We start from the raw sequence: 7,086 nt of genomic DNA on the forward strand, positions 1-7,086 counted from the left end.
CATCCGTCCCGGAACCTTACACATGCACTTGCCGGTGTGTGGGCGTGACGGTCTGTGCACGTGCAGACAGTGTGAATGTCGAAGGCGGCCCGCGTATGCCCAGACGTAAACAGCGGATGCAGTGCACCGCCATGGCGTGATCAATGTTTGCATCTTAGCCGATGATGCACCTTGTACCATTGTCTGCAGCTGCCTGCTCACGGTTGTGTGCGTGATTGCGTGGCTACACATGTCATGCTCCATCCCATGTGTGTCCATACCATGGCCATCGGTGAGCCACAAGTGTCCATCACGTGTGCATGTCCACATCGGGTAGTACCCTACACAATTTTGTCGTACCTCACATGTACACAGTAGATCCCGTATGTATGGGCACCTGTGAATCAGTTGTCAGTGAGTGGTATGTGTCAGATGATGACTATGGTGGGGGTTCTGTTGTGTACTGTACATGTGTGTTGCCTATTGTGTCCCCATGCATGTGATGTCCGTATGCCCACCATTCCTGGTGTTGCCATTGGTGCATCATGATATGGGGGGGTGGGGAGGTGTTTAATTTTGTATGTGTGCATGTACTTGCATGTGTGCATGTGATGTTGGGCCTACACATGTGGGTCATGTCACATGTCTGGTTGGCAGTGATGTTGAGGTGAGACACTGTGCATTGCACATGTTGCTAAACATCATGTTGCTAGTGGATGCACATTGTAGCTACGTCGGTCCATGTTGTCCTGACAATCAGAGGAGTCACACATATGACAAGCATACACTGGATACTACATGTTGGTAGAGGGCGTTGACATGTGATTGAGGTGCACACACGTGCGTTGTATGTTAATTGACTTCCATTCCATCTACTCCCACACAGGAGGGCTCCAAATGTCCTTCGCCCATACACTGTGCTGGAGGATATGGTGGACGAGGAGGTGATCCGGAAATTCAGGCTGGATCGCCGTCGATTGTTGGAACTTGTGACCCTATTGTCTCCTCACCTGCAGCCGCGAAGAACATATCCAGGTTCCATGACACCCGCGCAAAAGGTGATGGCGGCACTCCATTTCTTCGCAACAGGCACATTCCAGTACACAGTTGGAGATGCCGGGGGAATGTCACAGGCCATGTTCAGCACGGTACTCCGGGATGTACTGACAGCCATGATGCTGTACAAGCATGACTATATACATTTCCCTCAGGCGGCGGACTTGCCAGCGGTCAAAGCTGGCTTCTATGCCCTGGGTCGTATACCACACGTTGTGGGTTCCATTGATGGCACGCATATCGCGCTCATTGCACCACGGGCACGTGAGCAGGTGTATAGGAATCGGAAACACTTCCATTCCCTGAACGTGCAGGTGGTGTGCCAGGCCGACAACATCATCTCACATGTGTGTGCAAGATTCCCTGGCTCTGCACATGACGCCCACATCATGCGGAGCAGCATGGTCCCCCAACTGATGGCTAATCTTCGTCCAGCACAAGCGTGGCTTGTTGGTGAGTATGCTGTGGTGACAGGAGTGATATCTGTGTGGCATGGTGTGCCCCACAATGCAGGTTGTGATGTTTCTCTCTCTCTCTCTCTCTTCCACCAACACAGGCGACTCGGCTTACCCAAACAGGCCTTGGCTGCTCAGTCCCTTACGCAATCCCACTACACCAGGAGAAATGAGATACAATGATGCCCATGGTAGGACACGTCGAGTGGTAGAACGGACATTTGGCCTGCTCAAGTCAAGGTTTCGGTGCCTGGATAAGACTGGAGGGGCCCTGCCTTACTCACCAGGCAAAGTATGCAAGATCGTGATAGCGTGCTGCATGCTTCACAACCTGGCTGTGCGCTATAACATTGAACTGCTCTTGGACCCTGATGAACTGCAAGTTCCTCGCCCTCCCGACCCAGCCATGTCAACTGATGAGGATAGTGGTGAGGAGGAAGGTGTGGACCAGAGGCGCCAGATCATTGATCGCTACTTCCCTTGATTGTGAGTGTGCTCCTCTTGTGCTGCTTGGGTATGCCCTGTGAATGTGTGCTGGTGTTGTGGCATAGTGGTGTGCTTCATCTCTGTGTTCTGCTATGTGATGCATGCATGTGTGTGTGTGTGCTAAATTGTGGCCAATGCACGTCTCCATGATGTGTGTCGTCTCATCCATTACTGTTGTGATGCGTGTGGGTTGTTAAATGTTGCACTGCAGTGTGTTCTGATGAGTGTGATCTTGTTTCCTGACGTGTCTTTGCGGTTTCTATTTTCCCTAGGTCACTCCCGCAGCGCCATGATTCTGTACCAGTTGGATACCTGTACCTAGTAACATCTGTTTCTGATGCATTCATGTGAATAAACATGGAGACAACACATGATTGAGTGAGTAAGTGGCTTTTATTTACAAAATGTGCATGGGTGTAGGTGCATATTTACAAATGAGTGAAGGGGTGGGGGAGTGAGAGTAGAAGGTTATGGCAGATGAAATGTCCGTGCGGACACCACATAGGGTGGTGTCTGCCTAGTACAGCAGGCCTGTGGCAGGTGGGACCGGATAGTTGGCAGGGTGAATGGCATGCGCAGGTACAGGTACAGTCATTTTCTGTTCCTCTTGGAGCGTGTGGCAGCTGCTTCCACACTGCTGTCGCCCACTTCCAGCCTCGGTCGGCCCCTCCGTCTTAGTGCCGGTACGGTGTCAGCTGGTTGCGCTGGGGCATCGGGTACCACATCCGCCGCAGGTGGCGGTGGCGGTGGCGGTGGCGGTGGCGTTGTTTGTGGCCTGATTGTCCTGGTGAAGATGTCCACTAGTTGGCCAAGCCGCCTCTCAATGGCCCCCAACATTGCAGTGTTATCTACAAAGTCCTGGTGGGCCCGGTCTGCCTGTGCCTGACCACGTTGGTAGCTCACCTCCACCCTGCCCAGTGCCTCCAATGACTGTTGCACTGGATTGGGTGTGTTGGTATCCTCCCGTGTTCTTTGGCGTATGCTCCTGCCTGCCGGATCTGGCCTTGCATCTCTGCCTTGCCTCACACTCTCCCTGCGTGGCTGGGATGGCGCTGGCACGGCGTTGGCCGTTGGGTTGGGCAGGGTGGCAGGGGCAGGAGTGGTGGTAGTAGTGGTGGTGGTGGTGGAGGTGGTGCTGGTGGTGGCTGTGCAGGTCACAGTGGCCGGTGTTGTCACAATGGCAGAGGCCGTAGTTGTTGGTGCAGGGGTGACCTGGGAGCCAGATGGCCCTGGCTGGCTGCTTGTGCCGGGATCATCCTCTGCCCCGGAGGTGGCTGGCCAATCGTCCCCTGAGACGTCTGTGATTGGCGAGTCTGGAGGGCGGGTGTTGCTTCCAGCTGTCAGATGAGGATGACCTGCAAAACCAAAATGTGAGGATGAGTAATGTGGACTTGACAGGTTGTTTTCACTTTTTTGGCCGATTCTGTCTGCACTGGTACTCACCCCACCCACCACCACCACCACCGCCATCCCTATGGACATGGGGGCCTGTTGGGAGTTGTAGTTCCATCCCCTCACACCCACCACCGCCACCGCCATCCCTATGGACATGGGGGCCTGTTGGGAGTTGTGGTTCCATCCCCTCACACCCACCACCGCCATCCCTATGGACATGGGGGCCTGTTGGGAGTTGTAGTTCCATCCCCTCACACCCACCACCGCCACCGCCATCCCTATGGACATGGGGGCCTGTTGGGAGTTGTGGTTCCATCCCCTCACACCCACCACCGCCACCGCCATCCCTATGGACATGGGGGCCTGTTGGGAGTTGTGGTTCCATCCCCTCACACCCACCACCACCACCGCCATCCCTATGGACATGGGGGCCTGTTGGGAGTTGTGGTTCCATCCCCTCACACCCACCACCACCACCGCCATCCCTATGGACATGGGGGCCTGTTGGGAGTTGTGGTTCCATCCCCTCACACCCACCACCACCCACCACCACCACCACCGCCATCCCTATGGACATGGGGGCCTGTTGGGAGTTGTAGTTCCATCCCCTCACACCCACCACCGCCACCGCCATCCCTATGGACATGGGGGCCTGTTGGGAGTTGTGGTTCCATCCCCTCACACCCACCACCACCACCGCCATCCCTATGGACATGGGGGCCTGTTGGGAGTTGTGGTTCCATCCCCTCACACCCACCACCACCACCGCCATCCCTATGGACATGGGGGCCTGTTGGGAGTTGTGGTTCCATCCCCTCACACCCACCACCACCACCGCCATCCCTATGGACATGGGGGCCTGTTGGGAGTTGTGGTTCCATCCCCTCACACCCACCACCACCACCGCCATCCCTATGGACATGGGGGCCTGTTGGGATTTGTGGTTCCATCCCCTCACACCCACCACCACCCACCACCACCACCACCGCCATCCCTATGGACATGGGGGCCTGTTGGGAGTTGTAGTTCCATCCCCTCACACCCACCACCGCCACCACCATCCCTATGGACATGGGGGCCTGTTGGGAGTTGTGGTTCCATCCCCTCACACCCACCACCACCACCGCCATCCCTATGGACATGGGGGCCTGTTGGGAGTTGTAGTTCCATCCCCTCACACCCACCACCGCCACCGCCATCCCTATGGACATGGGGACCTGTTGGGAGTTGTGGTTCCATCCCCTCACACCCACCACCACCACCGCCATCCCTATGGACATGGGGGCCTGTTGGGAGTTGTGGTTCCATCCCCTCACACCCACCACCACCCACCACCACCACCACCGCCATCCCTATGGACATGGGGGCCTGTTGGAGTGATTTCGACGTTGGTGAGTATGTGGACTGCATGCATGGGTTGGGGTCTGGGAGATGTGTCTTCACAGTTGTGTGAGGCACACCATGTAGTAGTGCTCGTGGTGCTTGGTTTGTACTTACCAGCCTCTTCTCCCTCAGGAAGTCCATCAAGGCTCTCAGGGTGGATGATGGTCATCACCTTGTCCTCCCACTCGGTGTAGGGTAAGGGCTCCGGAGGGGTTCCACCGCCTGTATGATTAGCCCGGAGATAGTTCTTGGCTCGTATGGCTTTGACGCGGGTCTTTAGATCGTGCCACCGCCTCTGGATGTCCTGCTTCGTCCTCGGGACGCTCCCGGAGGCATTCACCCTGGTGACTATCCGGTCCCACATGCTGTTTCTCCTGGCTATGCTGGTCTGCTGCACTAGGGCCCCGAATAAGTGGGGTTCCACACGGATGATCTCATCGACCATAACCTTCAACTCCGTGTCAGTGAATTTTGGGGGTTTTTTTGGTGCCATGGTGTGTGGTGCTCGGGGTGTGGGTTTGCGTGGATGGGGTGGTGCAGGTGTGTGGTGTGTAAGAATGGTGTGGTGGGTGTTTGTGTGGTGGGTGTGTTTGGGTGTGGGTTGTGTGAATGCTATTTCTCTTTGGGCTCAGTTCAGTGGTGTGTCCTGCTAGCAGCTATGCTGTGATGCAGAGGATTTGTGGAGTGGGTGGGAGTTCTTTTATGGTGTGTGTCTAGACCGTGTCTGAATGGTTATTGGCAGTCAGGTGCTAGGTGGGAGTGTTGGCAGGTGTGGATTTTGTGGTGCTTGGCGGTGGATCATTGTGTGTTGTGATTGGTTTGGATGTTTTCGGTGGGTGGGCGTTTTTTTCGTGTGTTTGGTGATAAACTTCCGTGCCAATGTATGGCATTGGTTTGACAGTAGGGATGTTGTTTGTGTTGTCGTTCCGCTGTGGTGCACGGATTCTCGGTGCATTGGTACCGCTGCGGACGTGGATGGCGGTGACTACCGGGGTACTTGCGGAGTTATCCTAATTGCGGACACGGACATTGCGCAGGTATAGCGGGGGTGGTGGATGTATTCGCGGTCATGTGCGTACGCGGCGGTCGGTGTTTTTACTGTTCCGTCCGCCTGCCGCGGACTCAGGTGTACTCCGACCGCCGCGGACGGGGATTGGAGTGCTCCGTACGCCGCGGTCGGCGTTTTTTGCATGTTTTATCCTAATTGCTGTTGCGGTTTTTCCGCGGACAGGTCCGGAGTATCTTGCCACCTTCCGCGGCGGACGGTACACGTTTCCGTCCGCCATCCTAATCGACCCCAAAGTGTGGACTATATGAATATTTGGTTATGCCTTTTGGCTTATGCAATGCCCCAGCAACTTTTCCATTTTTCATCAACAAGGTGTAAAGACATTTTTGGATGTATGTGCTGTGGCCTATATTGACAACATTCTGATTTTCTATCCTAATATGCAAGACCATGAGATGCAAGTTCAATCTGTACTGAAGAGACTACAAGAACATAGACAATTTGCTAAATTGGAGAAGGGTGATTTTTTTGTTCCTAGAGTTTCCTATTTGGGTTACGTCTTGTCTGCACAGGATATTAGCATGGAACCTCAAAGGTGTTAGCTATCTCTCAATGGCAGTCGTCCCAGTCAGTTAAAGAAGTACAAAGCTTCCTGGCGTTTGCTAACTTCTACGGTAGATTTATTGACTGCTTCTCCACGTTGACCTTTCCTCTTATCAGTTTATTACGTAAGGGAGCTATGTTTCTGTGGACAGACAAAGCAGAGAAGGCCTACCAGCAATAAAAAATGCCTTCACTAGCACACCTATTTTGTGTCAACTAGATTCCACACATCCATTTATTGTTGAAGCAGATGCCTTACAAGTAGCAGTAGGTGGAGTACTGTCACTTAGGGACAGAAAAGCACACAGGGAAACTCCATCCCATAGCATATTACTGACATAAACTAACTCTAGCAAAAATCACCTGTGGGGGAAAGGGAATTGTTGGCCATCAAAAGAGCCTTTGAAGAGTGGAGACATTATTAGCTTGGTTCCCTACACACTGTCAAAGTGTTCACTGACTATAGGAACCTGAAGTTCTTGAAATCAGCTTGAGCCTTGCCCATGCAACAGTTGCAGTGAACTCAGTTTTTAATGATTAAGATGTTGTGATACAGTTCCAGTCGGGTCTACAACATGGCAAGGCTGGTGCCCTTTCCCTTCTGGGTTACACAACATAGGAACCCATAACAGAACATCTACCTATCATACCTGTGGATCGTTTCCTGGGGGCTTCATATTCTGAAGAGCAGTTCACCTTAGATGTATCTAGAGCCCAGAA

At 53.8% G+C, this 7,086-nt stretch overlaps 1 long non-coding RNA gene across 1 annotated transcript; it reads left to right on the forward strand.

Moving 5' to 3' along the window:
• Positions 1 to 1,314: 1,314 nt before the first annotated feature.
• Positions 1,315 to 2,430, forward strand: LOC144824640 (uncharacterized). Its single transcript, XR_013609028.1, has 3 exons — positions 1,315 to 1,488; positions 1,592 to 1,976; positions 2,249 to 2,430. It is a non-coding gene; the product is annotated as an uncharacterized LOC144824640 (long non-coding RNA).
• Positions 2,431 to 7,086: the final 4,656 nt, after the last annotated feature.

The sequence above is a fragment of the Lissotriton helveticus genome, chromosome 3_1 (assembly GCF_964261635.1).
Source record: "Lissotriton helveticus chromosome 3_1, aLisHel1.1, whole genome shotgun sequence".
Lineage (NCBI taxonomy): Eukaryota > Metazoa > Chordata > Amphibia > Caudata > Salamandridae > Lissotriton > Lissotriton helveticus.